The sequence below is a fragment of the Danio aesculapii genome, chromosome 8, assembly GCF_903798145.1.
Source record: "Danio aesculapii chromosome 8, fDanAes4.1, whole genome shotgun sequence".
NCBI lineage: Eukaryota > Metazoa > Chordata > Actinopteri > Cypriniformes > Danionidae > Danio > Danio aesculapii.
In genome coordinates, this window is record NC_079442.1 from 15217534 (window position 1) to 15241464 (window position 23931).

Below are 23931 nucleotides of genomic sequence, written 5' to 3' on the forward strand. Positions count from 1 at the left end.
TAATTATAGTGTGCTATTAATTCAGCCACATTACTATTATTATTACTATTACTAATAATAATATATAACCACAACAACAACAATAATAATAATGATAATAATAATAACAAAATAATAATAACATAATGACATACATAAACACAAAATATAATTACTTGATAATTAAGGGCCCATGTATGTAGTTATGTATTATTATTATTATTATTATTATTATTATTAATATTAATAATAATAATAATAATAATAATAATAATAATAATAATAAAAATAATAATAATTAATAAAAATGTGTATTATTTTGATTATGAAAATAATTATCAGTAATAATAATAATAATAATAATAATAATAATAATAATAATAATAATAACAATAATAATAAAATAAATGATGATGATCATGATGATACAATTATTATTATTATTATTATTATTATTATTATTATTACTATTATTATTATATTACTATTATTAATGATGATGATGATGATGATGATGATGATGATGATGATGATGGTGTTAATATTAATAATAATAATAATAATAATAATAATAATAATAATAATAATAATAACATTAATGATCATGATGATAATAATAATGACAATAATAATAATAATGATCATGATAATAAATTATTAGTATTAATAATAATAATAATAATAATAATAATAATAAATATTAATAATAATAATGATGAGGATGATAATAATAATAATAATAATAATAATAATAATAATAATAATAATAATAATAATAAAAATAATAATAATAATAATACAATTTATAATAATAACAAAGAGGAAGATGATGATGATGATGATGATGATGATATAATATCAATAATAATAATGATGATGATGATGATGATGATGATGATGATGATGATGGTGGTGGTGGTGGTGATAAAATAAAGTAAAATAAATAATAATAATTATTATGATGATCATGATGATAAAATTATTATTTTAAAATAATAATAATAATAATAATAATAATAATAATAATGATGATGATGATGATGATGAAATAAAATAAATAATAATAATGATAATGATCATGATGATAAAATTATTTTTATTTATTAATAATAATAATAATAATAATAATAATAATAATAATAATAATAATAATAATGATGTTAAAGATGATGATGATAAAATATTTTTTTCAATAATAATAATAATAATAATAATAATAATAATAATAATAATAATAATAATAATAATAATAATAATAATAATAATAATAATAACATTAATAATAGTAATAATAATAATAATAGTAATATTAGTAATAATAATAATGTTCTGGCTGAATTACTAGTATATTTATATTCAAAACTACACACATAATACAGTATATCATTTGTTGTGATATCCTAAAATCAAGTCTAGCTCTGCAACTAGGGGAACTCAAAATTAATTTTAAAGATTAATTAAAGCCAAAGTCTTGCAGTAAAAGCACAGTACAAATTCATAAAAATGCAAAACGAAAAAAAAAAAACTGTTGTTTTTATCCACCCCTGCAATTCATAGCAGACAGGAGCCATCGCTCTAATCTCCTTTCAGGTTGGTTGCAAAGAGCACATTGCGTTTTTTCCCCTCCTCTCTCTGCCTCTCTGTTTGTCAAGCGTGCCATCAGATTAGCCCGCGCTCTAGTTTCACTGCTAATTGTGCTCGTCCACTTAAAAAGCTGACAGACTCTCGAGTGTGGAAAATCGCAGGCCTTGGGTGGCTTACGCTCATCCATCATCAGCAAATAGATCCCTCACAAGAGCTGCACACCATCACTATTAGCACGCGCCACACCATCACTATTAACCTGCCGTGTGCTCCCATCAGCTAGCGCTCAAACACGACTAGCGCTGCCTGTGTAGGAGACTCAGATGTGAACACTCTTAAAAATATAGGTTCTTCAATGACATCAATGGTTCCATTCCACCTTTAACAGCCATGAAACACTGTTATTCCACAAAAGGTTATTTACAGTACTTTTAGATTATTAAACTGTTCTTAAAGGGACATTTCACACAAAAATGTAAATTCTGTAATAGTTTACTCACCCTTCACTTGTTAAAAAAACTATTTGAGTTCAAGTAACAATTCACACCATGTACTACTGGCTTATTACCTGCCTAGTATTAAGATATGAACTGTTTATTAGCAGTTATAAGGTATTATTTTATTCTGCATGCCTAATCTAACCAAACTACTACTTCAATAACTATGAATACGCAGCTAAATGGGAGTCTATTGAGCTAAAAGTATTAGTTAATGGTTTGTTAATAGCGTGAATTGTACATTAAAATAAAGTGTGACTGAGTTTTAGTTTAGTTTCAACTTTACTGTCCGTTCTGCTAGGCACAGAAAGGAAATTTGTCTTTAACACTGGATTTAAGACAACAACTGCTTACGTACAACCATACAACAATCACACAATACCATCAAACACTCATCGACAACAACATAAGTTAAAAACTTAAAAACCAAATTCACCCCATACATATAACTGCAGATCATTCTTAACAACCACCCTATTCACTACAAACAGTGATCCGATTTAAGACAACAACTGCGATTGGGATAAATGACTATTTATAAGCATTTCTTCTGGCTTTAGGAACTCTAAACCTGGGTCCTGGTGGTAACACTTCAAAGGTGAGTGAAAACTACTCAACTTGCGGAGGAGACTTCTTGCCTCCTTAAAAACAGCCTCTACATGATCAAAATTCTGTTTATTGTCAATAATTGTGCCTAAATACCTTTGACCTGCTCTACTGTTTGTCCATTTATGATGACTGGTTTATAAAGTCTAGTATCTGCTACTCTTGTTTGACTCCCCAGACATAGCTCTTTTGTTTTTATAATATTAAGATGTAATGAACTTTTGTCAAACTAGTCTGTGATACTATTAATATATTTAAAACATAAGGAGCTTCATATCTTCCTGACAGGAAACCAATGCCAGATCATCTGCAAATTTTATAAGAGCGAGATTAACATCATTATTTCCCTACAGTTCATTAATCTACACAAAAGAATATATATATATATATATATATATATATATATATATATATATATATATATATATATATATATATATATATATATATATATATATATATATATATATATATATATATATATATATATATATATATATATATATATATACACACACACACACACACACACACACATATATATATATATATATATATATATATATATATATATATATATATATATATATATATATATATATATATATAAATTCTGGGACACATTGAGTATTTTGTCCTACTGTAAGTCGATGGGTCCCAGCAACCAGCATTGTTCACATTATCTTCAATAAAGAAATAAACTTTAAAATCACATAACTGAAAGTAAATGATAAGGTCATTTTCATTTTTGGGTGAACTATTCCTTTAACACTATGAAAAACATGGTTCTTTGAAGTTCTCCTATAGGTTTTTCACTAAAAGGTTCTTTCGGGAACCCTAAAAATGTTCCTCTATGTAAAAACCCTTTTCCTTGCACCTTGATTTTCTATTTACTTAATTTCAAGTGGAGATGTATGTGCAGTGCTCAGCATAATTGAGTAAACCCCAATTTGAAAATGAATATTTTTATTCATTTCTCAGTGAATATAGGCAATGTATTTTAGTGCATGTAAACAAAACAGATTTATTAAACACATTTATTTATTAAAATAATATTTTAGTCACCAAACATAGAAATTGAAAGATAATACAATTAAATTCAAGCCAAATATTGAAAAAAAAAAAAAAAAAAAAAAGACAACCTACAAAATTCAACAAAATTTTTCCATATTTTTTGCTTCTCTTGATTTTTCCTCTTTTTTAAATTTGTATTTAATATTTTTCTATAACATAAATTTGGGTGTACTAGTTTTTGGACCGTTATCGTAAGTTATTTTGTTAGATAAGCTCCAGATTTGATTTCAGCACTGAATAATCTAATGCGTATGCACAATTATAATATTGTACAGCTTCCTAATAAAAATATGAACTTAAAAGATACATTTGTGAGGGGTGTACTTATACATGCTGAGCACTGTGTGTGAAAGAATGAGAAACTAACAACAAATTGTAACATTTCCAATGTTTGGAGATTTGAAAATAAAGCAAGACTTGAAGATGTTTCACGGCTTTAACAATTTGTTGCTTAAACAAGAAAAGGAGAACGAAAAAATAAAGCATTTCTTCAAGAGGCCATGTTTTTTTTGTCTGTCTGTGAGACGTGTTGCTGTACATCCTAGCGGAGGTTCAGCTTCCCGTTTCCGCCTCTGAAATACAATACAACTATAATTTCATATTTCACAATGACAGAAAACCACGGCAAGGATTTTTAATTAAAAACCGAATGAGTGAAATGAAAGTAGGAGGAGAGACAATAAAAGCAGGAATGTGCGCATCCGCCGACAGATTCTCAGCATTTTTTTTTTTATTTAAGACCCGCGCCTGTGCGCTAACAGCATTAATGACATTATAAAGAATTATGAGCAGAAATCGAATTTGCTTCGCCACTTGAGCGCCACTAAAATGCCAAACAATAAACTACCAGATTGCAAATTAGATCAGTAAAAATATCAAACACATTGCGGTGGTGGGGGAGAGAGAGAAAAGGGAGAGGGAGGAGAGAGAAAAAAAAAATCCATAATTGTGTTTAGCGTCTGGACCCCAGGGAGCGCAGACACTAAAGATCATCAGGGCCCGGCGCGCAAGCCTGCCATTGACAGTGTGCTAAAAATCGACAGGCTAACTAAATAAACACTGCAGGCTCCATTAAATATTCAACAGCTGAGATTTGACTAAATCGCCTGTGTTTCGCTTCTGCGCGTCCCCCTTTGGAATCGCTACTCTCTCCTGTTTTGCCTCTCTCTCTCTCTCCGTCTCCTGCGCTCTCTACTCATCACCCCATCTTTTTTCCTTCCCTGACTCTTGACAGCAATAAATGATGTGGAGCCTGAGGGCCTGACTCCGAGGGGAGAGAGCCGAGGCCTCAGCCTGCTCAGAAAAAGCAATAGAGGAGAAACAGCCAATGACCAATGCTCATCACGCCAGCGCTGAGGCGAAGATCAGTGACATTAAATAAAGGCTCCGAACACCTCCCGCTACCAAGATGGAGGACCTGTCATGGGCGCACACATCCACAAAATCTACCCAGCGTGCAACTCGGTGCAAGCAAGACTGGATGGATGCGCGGCGTCAAAGAAACCGGGAACCATTTTGGCAAAGCTGATGTTTATGATGGCTGCCATACAAGGTCTTATATTCGGGGTTAAACAAACAGATTAGTTAACCATATGAGAAAACGTATGTGGTCATACCAGCTGTGATTGGCTGGGCTCAGAGAATGTGAACAAAATATAGTGATGATGAATTTACTCCCTACTCAAAAGCTGTGGCCCAGTGGAGAGGCTGCATCCTTTAAAGGCTGATCGTGTCACTGTAGCGATTCAAAGCTGACCCTAATCAATGTTGCCAGATTGGGTGAATTTTATTATTTTGATTTTATTTCATTTTATTGTTTTGAAAGTTTAAAAAGTGCCAAATGGCTTGGGTGGGTTTAGGATAAGTTTGTCAGTCTTATAGATCTGATGGCTCTTTCACACACCTGGCAACACTGGACTGAATTTGAATTTATTCTGCTTTCTTTTCTTGGGCAAATGAAGGCAACCAATGGATCCTTGGCACTTCAGACTATTCTAAGATAGTCTTCACTAAACCCCAGAGGTTTTTGAATGCTTTTGTTTGTTTGTTTTTTAAAGAAAAAAATATCCAAATAGCATTTTGCATGTACATACTGCATGTTGCATGTAAAATGTACAGACTGATGTTCATTATTTCATATGATGCAGATTCAGAATTGATTAATAGTTTAATTAATAGTACAATTTAATGAAGTTATAGCTAATGCTAGGTTTTGTATACACACGGTTTTATATTTTTAAGATGAGTTAGATGTGTCTTTGATTTCAACATTGTTGTCAAGTCATGGACAAGAAGCTTCAGACTACACGTTCCTTCCTGACAATCATTGTATGGTGTTTTTAACAATATGTGTAATATTGCTGAAAATTAAGGATTGATGACTGACTTCCTGAAACTAGAGTGCAAACGGACAATGGCTCTTAAAGTGGCTTGTTTTATATGGTCTGTCTTGTCAGAAAACCCCCCCAAAAAGAGAGGTGTGCCCACTGTTTGGCTTTTAAACTAACCAATCATCTTTCTTTTATTTCATCATGTTTAAAAGCTGGAAGAGCTTCTGTGCTCTCATTGGTCATTCTCTCAGGTGGAGAAGAGCTTGTAAATGAGGAATTAATATCGAAAAATGAAATAAAATAAAATAAAACAATTATATAAAATAAAAAAAGAAAATAAAATAAAAAGAAAAAATTAAATAAAAAATAAATTAAATTAAATAAAAAATAAAATTAAAAATTTTATTAAATTAAATAAAAAATAAAATAAAAATTTTATAAAATAAAATAAAATGAAGTAAAATAAAATAAAATTACATGTTATTTTATTTTAAGGTTCAATTCTCACCATAAAAAGCATTAACTAGCTCAATATACTTCTAATTTGCTGCTTACTAATAGTCAGTAAAGTAGTTATAAGCAGTTTTATGGAGTTTTAAGGAGTCAGTTTTGTATTTTTGTTTTATTTATTTATTTATTTATTTATTTATTTATTTATTTATTTATTTATTTACTTACTTAAATGATCCAAAAAAATTATTAGGCCATTGAATGAGAAGTGGCCAGACTGAATTTACAGACTTTTTTTTTTTGCTATTTCTGTGCAGAATTTTGTAAATAAACAAACAAACAAACAAACAAACAAACAAACAAACAAACAAACAAACAAACAAACAAACAAATAAATAAATAAATAAATAAATAAATAAATAAATAAATAAATAAATAAATAAATAAATAAATAAATAAATAAATCAGCAGATTTATGTGGAATAATTTTGGGAGTATAGTAACTAAAACCTAACCATGAAAAACAAATGATAATTTTTCACTTTTATTTAGGATTTACAGTGCAAATCCAATTAGATCCATTGTTTGGTAAACAAAGCAAGTCTCTCATCCTGTATAGTGTATCTACTAAAAGGCAGAAATGATTACGTTACAAACTGCATTGCACATTAATCATATAAACATTTTCATATTTGTCAATGATATTATTGGAATTAACATAAAAACTGAATAAATATACATATATTCACATTTATATAAGTGAATTAAAAGACTTGTGTGTACTGATTTCGTGTGGGCCTATAGTCTATTACCTTTATGATTTGGTGAAGAATACGATTGCATAATGGGATGCTAACCTGCACTGGATAAAGTGTTATTAAAGAAAGAAAGTACACAGACAGTCCAACTCTCTCAAAAAGTACACAAAACATCCACATACTGTACTCTGACTGAGTTTCCTCTAATACATCAGAATTTCATCAGCTACCACATCAGAATGTTAATGGCACCATATGATCTCCATGGACATTGAAGGTCATTGCGACCACTCGAAGCCCATCACTTTGCATGCATTATAATCCCATCAGCATCCAGACACGGAGGGTCCAGCTCGAGGGGCAATCTCCTGCTATCCCAGCATTCACCTGCCGCCCACGCCGTTATATCTCCGTATATTTCTAGAGGGATCGATCAGGACAGATGACGGCATGAGCTGAAGCCGTTAATCTGAACTGAAAACCAAACTCCTCCAGGTTTCTGCTCCTCTGTCTGTGCTCATCTGCTCCCGTGAGAGCGGAGAAGCACTTATGCAAATGAGCAGTGACAGCGTTATTGTGGAAGGAATATCAATGGAGTAATTACAGCACAGCCAGCACTCGTTTCCCCAACACCCCTGCCCGATTTCATCTCGCCGCCCAGCTATGGCTCTCCCTAAGGGGGGAAGGAGGAGACGCCAGCCACGCTCTCTGGATCCAAAGCTAATAATGGAGGCACAGGTACAGGCACTGAGGGAGTCAGCCTGGGGGTGCTGAGACGCAGACGAGGCTAAACGTGGCCCGAGGTCCCAATGAGGGATCGCAACATGAATCTAATGATTAATGTGCAGTGAGCTGTATTTAACAGCTCCAAATAGGAAACTGTGGATTTGTTTTGATTTTTTTGTATGTAGAAATGTAACCTCCAGTGGATTGAGGTGGTGAGGTTTTGGGACAACTCAATAGGGCATGCTATTGACTGATATACACTCAATGATTAACAATGTGATTGTAAACATTAGTGATTTCTTTTGCATTTGGTCTTTATGGTTAATTATACGGTTATTTAACTTGTAATTAACTAGCCATTGTCTAACACTAATTAAAAGTTTATCATTTCAAAACACAAATAACTCTTTAACAGAATTAAATGTCAATTTTAGCAAACCTCGAACTTAACGCCAACTTAACTAAATAAATACAATATGAAAATAGAGGTGGCATAAAGGCTCAGTGGTTAGCACTGTCGCCTCAGAGCAATAAGGTCGCTGGTTCGAGTCCCGACTGGGCCAGTTGGCATTTCTGTGTGGAGTTTGCATGTTCTCCCCGTGTTGCCGTGGGTTTCCTCCGGGTGCTCCAGTTTTCCACACAGTCTAAAGACTTGCGCTATTGACCATTTTGAAGGATGCAAACAAAAACAATGATCCCAATGTATTTAATTTTTTACATTTTCAATTTCTATAGCTTCTGAGAATCTAAAAAGGTCCACATATTGATAAATAATGTTATGTTTGAATTGCCTCATGTTACCGTTATGAAATAGTTTGATAACAAGCAGGACATGTTTTTGGGCCAATGACATGACCCCTTTGAAATGGTTTATAGGTGAATTGGGTAATATAAATTGGCCATAGTGTATGAGTGTCTGTGAATGTGAGAGTGTATGGTGTTTCCCAGTACTGGGTAGCGACTGGAAGGGCATACGCTGCATAAAAACATATGCTGGATACGTTGGCGGTTCATTCCGCTGTGGCGACCCCTAATAAATAAGGAACTAAGCTGAAGAAAAATGAATGAATGAATGAAAATATGCAGTGATGGATGTCTTTGTGGCATTTAAATTTTTTCCACTATGGTACATCTCACGGTTTCATTGACATACTGTAAAGAGAGACCACGAATCATCTTACAAGTCAATATTCTTTAAATAAATCAAGGAATCAGGCAATAACCCTCATTTTCAATCACACAATTAATAAAACATCTAAAGGTGCTTTATTGTAACCATCAGTCATTTAACAAAAATAAAATGCTATAAATGACAATATTTCATTTCAAACTAGAAAAAATATTATGTGAGATTATATATATATATACACATACACACACACATGCACACACTACCGGTTTTGGTAGTGTTTGGGGTCATTTTTTTATTTATTATTAATTTTATTTAACAATTTAAATAAAATTATTCTGTTCATCAAGGTGACATTTATTAAATGTAAAAAAAGAAATGTTAAAATAAATTATTAAATACTTATTTATTAAATATTTATTTATTACTTCTTGTATGTAGTTTCAAATTAAATTATTACTCCAGTCATTATTGCTTTTATGACTATTACCATTAATAATAATAATAATAATAATAATAATAATAATAATAATAATAATAACAATAATAATAATAATAATAATAATAATAATAATAACAATAATAATAATAATAATAATAATAATAATAATAATAATAATAATAATAATAATAATAATAATAATAATAATAATAATAACAATAATAAATAATATTAGAGTGATTTCTGAAGGATCATGTGACTCTGAAGACTGGAGTAATGAAGCTGAAAATTTATAATTAAAATCACTGGAATAAATTATTAAATTAAATGACAAACTACTTCTGAACAGTTATTTTATAGTGCATTAACATTTCACAAGTTTACAATTTTTATTGTATTTTTGATTAAATAAATGCAGCCTTTAAAAATTCTACTGACCCCAAACTTTTGACCAGTAGTACACACACACACACACACACACACACACACACACACGCACACACATACATGATATGCAATTCAATTTTCCCAAGAGTGTTGATACAAGAGCAGAACTGAAAGTGTCACATTGGTCTGAGTGAATTACATCCAACATAAGAGTTGAACTTCAAGGGCCAGAAAAAAAAAGATCTCTGTAACTACCCATGAAATGTCAAAGCGTATCTGAGCCTGAAAATATACAGCTCAAAGCAAGATTTACTTTAGCCTGAAAGAGAATATAACAGGGTGTAGATCTTAGCATACTTATGCTTGCTTACAGGATTAGCGTTCATCAGTGAATCTAAGGTGATTTACTCTGACAGGCTCTGGAAACAAGTTGGCGATTGTCCAATGAGCAAACACTTTTGGCATGTAAGAGTTGTCTAATTTAATGCTCAAATTTGTCTCTTTGTGCTTAGGGAAAGCACTCCTAGCCCCATTAATCCATGTGAAACAACAGTCATGCACGCCTGAAGAGCAGTAATCTTTCATCCTCACCATCTATTCACAGGTGAAGGATGGGTACGGCTATAAATAACGAGGGGGAGATGATCATAGAGGAAGAACGGATCAAGGCGAAAGCTGGGAAACGGGACCAGAAAAAGCAAAGGAGAGAAAACTAAGGGGAAAGAGGGGATTGCTTCAAAGCCGCCACATTCCTTAATACCCCCCTTAGGCTGAGCATTAACACGGCCACGGCTGGAATGATCCTGCTGTCAAAGGCACACCATCACTAAAACCGCTACGCAAGGTAAAGCTTAACGAAAACAAAACACTTTGTGAACAATTTATTCTCAGGGAAAGCTTAACGAAAGTGTTCAAAGTCAAAAGTTACAAAACAATGCTAAATCTACCAGACGAGTCGCATATGAATATTTAAAAACACTTGATTCTCATGTAAAGCTTAGCCAAGAGTAACAGAATGTCATGTCACAAACTAAACAAAGGTGTTCAAAGTCAAAAGTTACAAAATAAGGCTAAAGTTAACAGGTGTGACGTGAAATATCTTCGTAACATTTGATTCTAGTGTAAAGCTAATTAAAAATTGTCAAAAATTACAATGCAATGTAATAGTTACCAAGTGTGTTGCAACAAAAACATTACAAATTTGTAAACAAAAGATTCTCAGGTAAACTAAACTAAACTAAAATGTCCAAAGCCAAAAGTTACAGAACAGTGGCAAGATTAGCAAGCATGTCACAATGTACCAGGAGTGCCACACACACACAAAACTCTGAAAACACTTTGCAAACACTTGATTCTCAGGTTTACACAAACATTCAAAGTAAAAAAGTCACAAAACAATGCCAAAGTTAGAAGGCAAGCTTCAAAAACACATCTAAAACACTCTGCAAACACTTGATTCTCAGGTAAAGCTGAGCATAAGTGTTCAAAGGCAATATACGAGGCACGTCACAAAAAAATAAGAGGAAAAAACTATGAATTAATAAATGTGCGGGAGATCAGAAGACATCTTCGGAGGGCATAAGGAGTGGAGTAGGGGTCAAGCCCAAGACCCCGAGCGCATTCTGTTACTGCACCGCACTGGCGATGTCCAAACACCTCATAGATCAGAGCGCACTTATCCCCACACTTATCTCACCAGCAATAACTCCCAATTAAAACTGGGAGAGAGTAAAACAGATGAAGTGAGAGACAGGAACCAGAGGTTTCTGAGGCCGTTCGGCCCTTCCGTCCACGCCAGCCTCTTCATACACACATGTTCGCACTCCAAGTGGACAGCCAAAACAAATCGTTCGTGACCCCGCTGGCATATAAATTCTGATTATAGGGGTGAAATGGGCTTGCGGATTCCCTACCACACATATCTGTGGTCTGTGTGGCCTTAAATAAATCAGAGAATCATCCCTTGTATTTTGTCCCCCTAAACACTTTCTACGCTGTAAAAAGATGCTGGGTTCCACACAATTCATTCACATTGTCCCAAAACAAATCGATTAAGCAAACTTAATTATTTTTTTTACAAATTTAAATGGATTGAACATAAAACTTTTAAGTTGTCCCAAATAAAACTCAAGCATTGTGTTGTTTCAGCTCATTTTACATAAGTAGGATGAACAAGCAATACAATTTTTTGACAGAGGTATTTACAGTACACTCAACGGCCACTTTATTAGGTATACCTGTCCAACTGCCTATTAATGCAAGTTTCTAATCAGTCAATCACATGGCAGCAACTCAATGCATTTATGCATGTTGACATGGTCAAGACGATCTGCTGCACTTCAAACCGAGCATCAGAATGGGGAAGAAAGGTGATTTAAGTGACTTTGAACATGGCATGGTTGTTGGTACCAGACGGGCTGGTCTGAGTATTTCAGAAACTGCTGATCTTCTGGGATTTTAACGCACAACCATCTTTAGGGTTTACAGAGAATGGTCTGAAAAAGAGAAAATATCCAGTGAGCAGCAGTTACGTGGGCGCAAATGCCTTGTTGATGCCAGAGGTCAGAGGAGATTGGCCAGACTGGTTCCAGCTGATAGAAAGGCAACAGTAACTCAAATAACCACTCGTTACAACCGAGGTATGCAGAAGAGCATCTTTGAATGCACAACACGTCCAACCTTAAGGCACACGAGCTACATACAAATGGGCTATAATTTGCACAGACTCACCAAAATTGGACAATAGAAGATTGGTAAAACATTGCCTGGTCTGATAGGTCTCAATTACTGCTGAAACAGTTCGATGGTAGGGTCAGAATTTGGCATCAACAACAAGAAAGCATGGATCCATCCTGCCTTGTAACAACGGTTCAGGCTGGTGGTGGTGTAATGGTGTGGGGAATATTTTCTAGGCATAACGCACCATGTCATAAAGCGCAAATCATCTCAGACTGGTTTCTTGAACATGACAATGAGTTCACTGTACTCAAATGGTCACCACAGTCACCATATCTCAATCCAATACAGCACCTTTGGGATGTGGTGAAAAGGGAGATTGGCATCGTGGATGTGCAGCCGACAACTCTGCAGCAACTGCGTGATGCTATATCAATATGGACCAAAATCTCTAAAGGATATTTCCAGTACCTTGGTAAATCTGTTCCATGAAAGATTAAGGCAGTTCCCAAGGCAAAAGTGGGTCCAACCTGGTTCTAGTAAGGTGTACCTAACAAAGTGGCCGGTGAATGTATATTAGGATATGATGCTGTGATATAAACAAGCAGCTGTGTTTTATAATCATAACCCTTCGAGAACTGATATGTGTGGCAATCAGGCCAATTAAAACCTAAAGGATCGTCATTTATTGCCTCGTATCACTCATACAGCAGACTGATGAATGTTTCCATGCAAAGCAAACCTGAAAAATAAACAAATGGCCTGGTGAACGTAGGAAAGAAATAAGCAACTGTCAAGTGTGATCTTCATTCGCTCAGTAGCCGTTCAGAGAACAAGCTGTTGCAGTGCAATAAAACAATATGCAGAAATAGGATATAGGTCTGCGGTGTGAAGTTTCGTGTTGCTTTTTTCTTTTTCATTTTTAACTGCCATTGTTCTTAACTTTAAGAGGTCTGTTTTGCGTTTTCTCCGTTTTATTTTTCTTCACGGCAATAAAAGTAACGAATTAAAATAACGGGCAACTCTCCACAGCATGAGCCCCCGCCGTGGGAGGAGCTGTAAAGCCGATGCTAACATGATTAACAGTGTTGACAACGAAAAAAATAAAGAGTAAGAAAAAACATGCCCTCTCTATTTATTTTTCCTGTTCTCCGTCTACTGCTTTTTCTCCCGCTTTTCTTTGATCCTGCGGGTCTTATGAACCCTCCACATAAACAGCTATGTGAAAAGGACACTTTTAGTACATCCTGGGCTTGATGTAATGCATCTGCATGGACGTCCACAAAATCACAAACCTCAAGGATGAAACGGACATCTACACTCATGCGAGCACAGCAAAATGACATCTCTTTCTATCTGAAATATCTTAAGAATAGGTTACAGGCTCCCAGTCTAACACCTAAACGCATTTGGAGGACAGCGAGTGAGCGCGGGCTTTGAAATATCAACCACTTGTGCAATTACCTACAGGCCTCTGGTGGGTTTGCCGCCACAGGGCGAGTGTCCATCTCGAGGAGGACAGGCGAGACACGAAAACTGAGATAAAGGATGTGCACCTTGCTGAAATCAGTCTCTGACGTCCACATCCCAACATGCAGCGGCCTAGAATATAATCAAGATACAGAATAGTCATTAAAGTGCCAAGGACTAATAATGACGTGCTGCTGATTAAAAGGTAATCAGGGAATTGCGCATGTACGATTATTATTATTGGAGACAAGCAAAAGTACATTAAAACCCCAAATCCCACATGACTGGTTATATCAGTTCATAAACACCCCTTGGTGGAATTAGAATCTAGAGGTTAAAAAAATTATGCTCTAGTGTTTACAGTGATGATTTATGATTTATTTTCAATGTCTCATCTAATTTTGATTTTATAATAAATTCAAACAACACAAGACCACAGTTTCTTTCATAGTATGAGATATTAATCAAAATACTTTTGTATGAAACAAAATATTTGAAATACAGTTTTGTTGAGTAAATAGCTTTTTGCTCTCAGTATGTTTTCGTTGACTTTAAATGGATTTCAGTTGGACTATGGTTGTGTTCACACTTAGTTGATTTGGTTTAAATAAAACAAACTCTGGTGCTATTCCTCTGCTAGTTATTTGAATAAATGTGAACACTGCCATCCAGATGCTGAAAAGATGGATCTGTGTCTGCTTTTAATTTGACCGAAATATAAAGACATCTAAACAAACCAAAATACAAGACATGATGTCAGAAATATGACCATAAAATTAATTACCTGTCCTGTTAATCGACACATTTACAGCATTTATATGCTTGTCACAAGTTCTCAGCTGAAAATATCTTCACAGATTTCTCTTTTCCACCAGAATGAACCAGTTGCTTGGATAATGCTAGTTTGGAGCTGTCTTTCGAGCCTACTAAGAATCAATTTGCTTTTGCACTGATCTGTTGTAAATATCACACAAAGTATGAGTAAAAAGTAGACATTTCAAAAGTACTCAAGAGTAGTGAGTAAATAGCTGATGCATTTACATGTAATTTGTGCATGTGTGTGTAAACGTAACATTTTGTAGTGCATTTAGTTAATGCCCAGCAGGCACACACGTCATAAGATGTTTATATTAGGTTAGGTTTAGGTTGTGATGTCAGGTGACCAAAATTCAATGTCTAGCCAGCATCTAAGAACAATGTTATTTTGATGTGCAATACAAATGACGTTAATATTTGGTTGATTTTAGGTTGTTATAAAGTGACCATAAATCCAACGTCGAGCCAACATCTTAAACCAACGTCATATTGACATCAAATACTGACTATTTGTCAGGTATGGCAACTGAAAACCAACATCTGATAGATGTATGTAGAAGCTGTAACATCATTAGACATTGATATTTGGTTGGTTTTAGGTTGGACATTGACGTGGACCTGACGTTGAGTTCTGAGTTTCATTTTCAAACAAAATGCAACATCCCCATGACGTTGGGGTACAATTTCAATCTGACGCCATGTTGACGTCTTGTGCCTGCTGGGTGTTTAAGGCCATTTCGGTCACCTTCCAGTAAACATCTGTCACCTTCTCATCAGTGATCATGTCTTGAGGTGGTTCATTATGATGCGATTTACCTTCTATGTGTGACTTGACTGGACAGGAATCACAGGACTGATTTTTCTAATCCCCATGGACAAGAAAAAATAAAGTAGTGACTGCAGGTGAAAGGAAAGTAGTGGAGTAAAAGCACCAAAACTGCACTAAAAATGTACTCAAGGGAAAATAAAAGTACACATTTTTAACACTACTTAGTAAATTCCTGAGAAAAACTACTCAATTACAGTAGTTTGAGTATTTGTAATTTGTTACTTTACACCACTGCTGACTACAGAGCCATCGAAGTTCCAGATCTGTTCTAACGGAATACATCTAAACGTTCCCCTGCAACATCAGTTTGGAAGCACCAGACAAAAACAACCTATCAATAATGATGGATGTTGTGTTGCTGTTAATGTTTATGGCTTTGTGATCCCATATTAGCATTCAAACATGTGAAATCCAATGTATTCATGTTGCTTGATGCAATTTGTATAGACGAAGATTGCAAGTGATAATAATGGTAGTATGCTGTATTTTTAATTATTAATATCAAACAATTAGACATCAGTGTCAAGCTCAGCATGTTGCTACCCACCTGAAAAAAAACACTTTTAATAATTTATTCTATATTGTTTTTGAACCATATTATAGTTAAGTACTTGAACTGATATATGCACTTGCAACCAGTACTACAACTTTGCTTGGCATTCTGAAAATGCACCTAGTGATTACTGTAAAGCATCCATTACACACAAATTATACACACACAGAAAAGACATCCAACAAATACTGACAATTTACTCCCTCAAAAGACGTTTACTACAACTCAAACAAACAATTGGACAATCAATTTCTCCTTCCAGCATCCCTGTGAGAAGACGGCACATTTTCCATCAATTTTCCATGCTTCCATCCTCACAGATTTCAAAGAATCTGGGTTGAATAACTCATTTAATAATAACGGAGGGAAGAGAAATACAAAAGCAACCAGAAAAGAAACAAACACTGATTGCAGAGGCCAAGTAAGAGTTTCCATTTGGGGTTGCCAAAGCACCGTTAAATGTTATGGGCACATCAGGGTGCAAAGAGAGTCTGTTGGTCAGCCCAGAGGGGAGTATGACATCTGACACAGAGCAGAAGCTTTCTGGACCACGCAGACCCCATGTTTCAAAAGAACCTGCATGGGAAACAGACAACAGCTCTAGATTTGGGTCACAAACAGGTCTCCGGTAGAAAAAAGAAAGAAAGAAAAAAAAAGAAGAACAGGTCCAATGAAGAGCACAGGTCATACAATCCTAGCGTTCGCTCTACAAGCAAAAACATATCATAACGAAGTCACAGAAGTGAAACCTTAGAGCACACACGTACTTATTTATCTTGCTCTGGCTTTCACCAACTGCGGTTGAACTCAAACCCAAGGGCCTCAAGAGTTGTCGGGACTCAGATGCAGTATGGCTTGAGGGCCGATCTCCAATGCTGTGTCAGGGATTCTGCGCCAGTTGTCGACTCACTTTTATAGCTTCCTTGAAATATCTTTAAAAGAGGAGCTGGTGCGCTAAAGAAAACTGCTTTAAAACATTGGGGTGTAAATCTCTTTTAATACTACAGGACCCTGCCTTCAGGAACCACTCACCGTATTTCTCTCTTTCTCCTTTTCCCTGCCTTCTTCATCGCTGATTTCCATTCAATTTGTAGAGTATGTAGCACTGAAAGAACTCATCTTCAAATTCTGCAAGACTAGAAGTGTTTTTCTGATACGCTACACGTGAACTCGAGCCAAGCCTCTACGAACTCTTCCTGTTTGGCTCTCAAGCCGCTCGTTTGTCTTTCTCTCAATGGTCAGAAGAATGTAACATTTCAATTACGAAAAACAGAACAACTTCTCTCATAATCCTTGACGAATGTCCGCCGAGGTTCATCCGACGGCTGGCAAAAGAGTTTCTCCGCAGCTGCTCGCACGTCTCCCACGGAGGGGAAAAAGAAGCCCACATGGGTGGGAGATACTTGGATTACTCAAAAAATAATGACGTTTGAGCGTTTTGATTGATCATACATCTCTCCCTGGAGCTTGATATGCTTTTTGGAGATGACGGAGAGAAATACAGATTCATGGTGCCTCAGAGAGGAGAGCACGGTCCCGAGGTCGGCATCGAGAAAAATAATGCAAGGCCTGTCAGATCAACAGACTGTCTGTGAAAAGAAATAAAACGTCATGTCATACATGCGCTGATGACATCAGTACAAAGTAACAATCGTTTGGACGTAGCGGGCGAAACCCTAGTGGAAAATCAAGTCCAGTTTTTCCTTAAACTCGCAGGGCTGCGGTGAGCTTCAACCCTATAATAAAATAATGCACAGCAGTGCGTGTAGTGGATCTCTGTTTGAAAAATACTTGTGGAGAAAAAGAAAAACACATGGTGCGTAGTGTGGCACAAAACATATTTCATGCATGACTTTGGAGAATGTTAATAAGGATTAGAAACATACTTCAACTAATGTTCGGGTTCCCTCGTGGGGCCATGACTGATTTTTACTCATGTTTCCCAAATGGGGAGACATAACATCTGAGGTAAAAGTGAATATTTTTCCAAACAAAAAAGGTAGAAAATGCTTTTAGGGGTATAATTTGTGAGCACGGTTAGGAGTAAAGGAATCATTCTTCTCTCTTAATAGCTAATTCTGAGTGCTTCTCTTGAATTCGCTCTCTTTTTGCAGTCTTTATTTCATTAGGATGTCATGTCAGGGGCCCTCAAGTCTCCCTCTGACCCCACACTCCGAGCACGGCTTCTGGTTAATGTTACATCAATATGGCTCTTGTAAAAAAAAAAAAAGTAAAAATGCTTTAACTTACAGTGCATGTTCGGTTTCCAAGGAAAGATGGACCAATTAATCTGATTATAGTCTCAAATCCGACAACATGTGTACGCGTGTATCTAAGCATGTGGGATGCAGATGTGCACTGTGTATGTGCGTGCCTGCAAATGTGTAACCGGCAGATCAGGCCAAAATGTTGAGAGGATACAGCAGCGGCCCTTCCACTGAGAATAAAGCGATTGTCAGCTCTTCAAAAAAAAAACTCTACGGCCTGTCAGATACAGAAACATCGGCACTACTTAAAATCCAACACAAACAAAAATGCCACCAGACAAATCTAGTTTGCTAATAAGGCAAACATTCACACCACTGAGGGGTCTTTTTCACAGAGTATGTGAAAATTTACATTTGACAGAATTTTTCAAAAGTGACACCGTAAGGATTTCTTTTTATTATTTTTTTTAAATAGAATTTTTCAAAATAAGCTGTAAACACAGCAATGAGTAGAACATAAACAGTATGCAGATTAAGGAAAAAAAAAAAAAAAAAATATATATATATATATATATATATATATATATATATTAACTATTCAGAATTTCATGTTGCATGTTATTTACCCAGCAGGCACATAACATCATAAGACGTTAGTATTAAACTAGCTTTAGCTTGTGATGTCAGGTGACCAAAATTCAATGTCTAGCCAGCATCTTAGGAAAACGTTATTTTGATATCCAATAACGACGTCAAACGATGTTGATATTTGGTTGTTTTTAGGTTGTGTTGGAAAGTTACCAAAACCCAACGTTGAGCCTACATCTTAAACCAACGTCATATTGATGTCAAATACTGACATTTATTTGTCAGGTATGGCAACCAAAATCCAACATCTGATAGACGTCATAGTGGTAAAGTCGACACAACATCAATCTGTAACATTATTAAATGTTTATATTAGGTTGGACATTTACGTCGCCCTGATGTTGAGTTCTGACGTCAACCTGATTTTCATTTTCAAACAAAATGCAACGTCCCCACAACGTTGGGCTACAGCGTCAATCTGATGTCATGTTGACGTTGTGTGCCTGCTGGGTATGGTTTTGAATTACACAATGAGACCATGATCTCTGCCTCAACAACTTAAATGTTAAATGTAGTAACAACATCACTTTAATTTACTTTTTTGTTAGTTTGAAACAAAATATAATATCGTATGGTATGTTCACAGGACAAAAATACAGTAATGAGCTGCCAGTACACTGTAAAAAAAAGTTAATGACAAAAAGTCAAAGCAACAAATATTTTAATGTTGCTTTAACTAGTTTATTTCAATAACTTATTTCAATAAGTTAAGCAGGTTTCAACAACAACAAAAAAATATTAAGCTCTACAAAATTTAACTTATTATTTTTAGTCAGTTGGATTGATGTAAATTGAGATGGCAAAAAAGTTAATTTGATTGAACTAAAAAAATTAAGTCAGCAAGATTGTTTTACAGCGTATTTGTTTCTATTACTGTAAAGTATTTGATATATATATATATATATATATATATATATATATATATATATATATATATATATATATATATATATATATATTGTACATTAATAATGACAATAAAGGTCACTTTGCTAAAATATAGGGTTAAACTTTAAGCATTAGTTTAGTGCAGAGATAAAGATACCATATTACAATTCAAAAGTATAAACAAACACAAATAACAATATATACCAAAATATGCAAACTGATTTATATATATGAATGAATACAGGGTGACATGGTGGCTCAGTCGTTAGCACTGTTGCCTCACAGCAAGAAGGTCGCTGGTTCGAGTCTTGGCTGAAGCAGTTGCCGTTTCTGTGTGGAGTTTGCATGTTATCCCTGTATTCGTGTGGGTTTCCTCCGGGTGTCCTAAGTCCAAAGACATGTGTTATAGGTGAATTGAATAAACTAAATTGGCCGTAGTGTATGAGTGTGAATGAGAGTGTTTGGGTGTTTCCCAGTGCTGGGTTTTGGCTGGAAGGGCATCCGCTGCATAAATCACGTGCTGGATAAGTTGGCGGTTCATTCCGCTGTGGTGACCCCTGATAAATAAAGGGACTAAGCGGAATGAAAATTAATGAATGAATGAACGAATAAATTAACATATACACATTGATATATATATATACACACACACACACATTACCTGCATTACATATATTTACATTTACAAAAACTAATGTAAATAAAGAAAGCAATGTAATTTCAATTTGGGCCACTTTTTATTTTATTTAAATACCAACTATAAAGTATTTTCCTTTCAGGTTTTTAAGTTTGTACAATAAATAATTTCAAATTATGCTTGGTCATCACAAATCTGTGTCTCAAAGCAAAACCAGCTGAGAGCTACTAGTGCATCTACCCTTATACATCACATGACATCACGTAGCCATTTATACAAGACAGCTCTATGCAAATACAGCCCACGTGTGAGTGACAGACGGCTGCTCGGAGACAGGGAAATAACGACAGGAAAGAGCCATGAAAGGGATACAGAAGTGAAATCATAAACCTCTGTCCAAGCCTTCATGCTCCATTTGATATCATAACACTAAAGCACTTAACACTTCAGAGCAGATCATTTGTTCTTCTCCGCTTACATTACTGGGTCCAACGTCATGGACGATGTGTTTACAGTGCTCTCTTTGAAATCTATGACACATTAATGACCTTGTTTTGATTTGTACTGACTAACCTTGCTTTGCTAATAGAATGCATACTGGTTGGGAGAGCTTCTACTGTAGACAAGGGGTTGTCAGTTGGTGGTTTTTGATATCAAAATGTTTATTTATTTATTTTGTTTGTTTATTTTTATACTATTGAAAATCATAGTGCAGTGCTGCAATGTTTAATGCAAAATGTGATGGTTTGTTCTGTAGACAATTGAAAAAATATATAGCTTGGGGGCTAATAATTTAAAATGATTTTTAAAAACTTTAAAACTGCTTTTATTCTAATATAAATAAAACAAATAATAATTTCTCTATAAGAAAAAAATATTATCAGACATAGCTGTCAAAATGGGGTTTAAAAAAAGGGGGAGGGTTCATAATTCTGATTTCAACTGTATATACAGGATATGTTTGTTTTCTACTGGTGAATTCTCAGCAGTCTTTGTGAATTACACGTGCTGATCCAAAAAGGTTTTATTTGCATGTGTGCAAAAAACAACAAACAATATTGTTCTTACTAAAAACATTCTTCCTGGTTGTCAAACAAGATAATTTACAGTCTAAAATATGTTACACAAAAACAGAATGTCTGCAATGTTGAATAACCGTCTTAAAATGATTAGGTATGTGAGCGAGTTGTCCAAATTATTTAGACTGATTGATTGTTTTGATTGCATATAGCCATCAGGTACAAACAAAGGCATGGCAGACATATTAACAGAGCAAATGTTGATATACAAAAACTAGGGATGTCCCGATCAGGTTTTTTTGCCCTCGAGTCCAAGTCATTTGATTTTGAATATCTACTGATAACGAAACCCCATCTGATACTTCTATAATACATAAAAAACAAAAAAGAGGAGTGAAGAAATAGATTCAGAATGTTCCTTTTTTATTATTAATTCGCCTGATTTTAACATTCAACAACATTTCACTTCAGTGAGGTAACTTGAACAATCAAGTAATAAATAACATCAATTCTTCACTTTTGGACTGTAGTGCAACAGTAAATATATAAAGAAAATCTAACATAAAAACAAATAGCACCTCAACTTAAAATACCCGGCAGGCAATCCCAAGTTTACATATCTCACAGTTTGCTATGGCAATGTTGTCGTCATCAGCTTTACAATACCTCCAGACCCGGACATACTTGCGATTTCCATTTCAAGCTGCTTCTGTGTTCTACTTTGCTGGCATTTAACCAATAGCGTTTTTGCAACAAAGTGATGTCATGCCACACTAGTTGCTGTTTCTTTGTGAAGTCAAGAAAGAGGTCTAACTTTGTGCCACCACATAACTAAAGATGTGTTCAAAAATAATAAGAATATATATATATATATATATATATATATATACAGTTGAAGTCAGAATTATTAGCCCCCCTTTGAATTTTTTTTATTTTTTAAATATTTCCCAAATTATGTTTATCATAGTAAGGAAATTTTCACAGTATGTCTGATAATATTTTTTCTTCTGGAGAAAGTGTTATTTGTTTTATTTTGGCTAGAATAAAAACTGTTTAAATTTTTTAAAAACATTTTAAGGTCAAATTATTTGCCCCTTTAAGCTATATATTTTTTCGATAGTCTACAGAACAAACCATCGTTATACAATAACCTGCCTAATTACCCTATCCTGTGAAATGTGTTGAAAAAAATCTTCTCTCCGTTAAACAAAATAAACAAAAAGCAGGGGCTAATAATTCTGACTTCAACTGTGTATATATATATATATATATATATATATATATATATATATATATATATATATATATATATATATATATATATATATATATATTCAAGTCCTGATCGGGAGGTAACCGATCAAGTCTGAAACCGTATGCATTTCTGATCACGTGAATGGATCTGGACATCCCTAACAAAAACCACTACCTTCTGAAGCTTTTGCTAAAACTGCCAATCCTTCAACTTGATTGAAAAAAGTTATTGATGCTCACAAAATGGCGCAATCGAAAATTGCAAAAATGAAAATTACCTCATCATTTACACTCCCTTATGTGGGGTTACACCTTTATGAGTTTTTTCTTCTCTTGAACACAAACTAAGACCTTTTGAAGGACGCTTATTGCTGGAACCCATCAACATTCATAATCAAAGAAAAAAATGTATGGAAGTCAATGGGGGCCAACTCCACCAGCATTTTTCAAAATATCTTCTTATGTGTTGAACAAGAAGAAACTTAAACATGTTTTAAACAAGCGAAAGGTGAGTAAATTTTCATTTCAGGATGAACATTCCTTTTAAATGACCATGATACATGTCAAAATTTTGAAAATTTATTTTAATTTCTTATACGTATGTTTTATAATTACAAACCATCGATATACTAAACCAAACCAGAGCCTCATAGCTATTTTTTTGTTTTAAGTAGCCCAGTTTTGATATTCCAATACAGTATGCTCATATTTTAATTTATATCAGGAATCATATATTACACTCTTGCAAGAGTGCTTATGCAAACAAGGATGAATGTGACAGCAAATAGTTTAGATTGTAGCAGACTGTTTATCTGACAGATGGAGATGTTTTGGGGCACGTGGGGTGCTCCGGCTCTGCCCTCAGGTGGTTTGGCAGCGTGTCCCGCCACTGCAGAGCTGAAGAAGGAGGGCAGAGAGGAGTCTGGCGCACGGTGTGATGTGGAGCTGGAGGTCAGGGCTCTGCCGCCTTTC

At 34.6% G+C, this 23931-nt stretch overlaps 1 protein-coding gene and 1 long non-coding RNA gene across 2 annotated transcripts in view; both read right to left on the reverse strand.

Moving 5' to 3' along the window:
- lmx1bb (LIM homeobox transcription factor 1, beta b) overlaps positions 1 to 23931 on the reverse strand; it is a 124703-nt gene that overhangs the window by 83756 nt on the left and 17016 nt on the right. The window lies entirely within an intron of this gene.
- On the reverse strand, positions 16552 to 17389 carry LOC130233312 (uncharacterized). The gene is made up of 3 exons (XR_008838201.1): positions 17339 to 17389; positions 17074 to 17238; positions 16552 to 16882 (listed from the first exon to the last, which is right to left on the reverse strand). It is a non-coding gene; the product is annotated as an uncharacterized LOC130233312 (long non-coding RNA).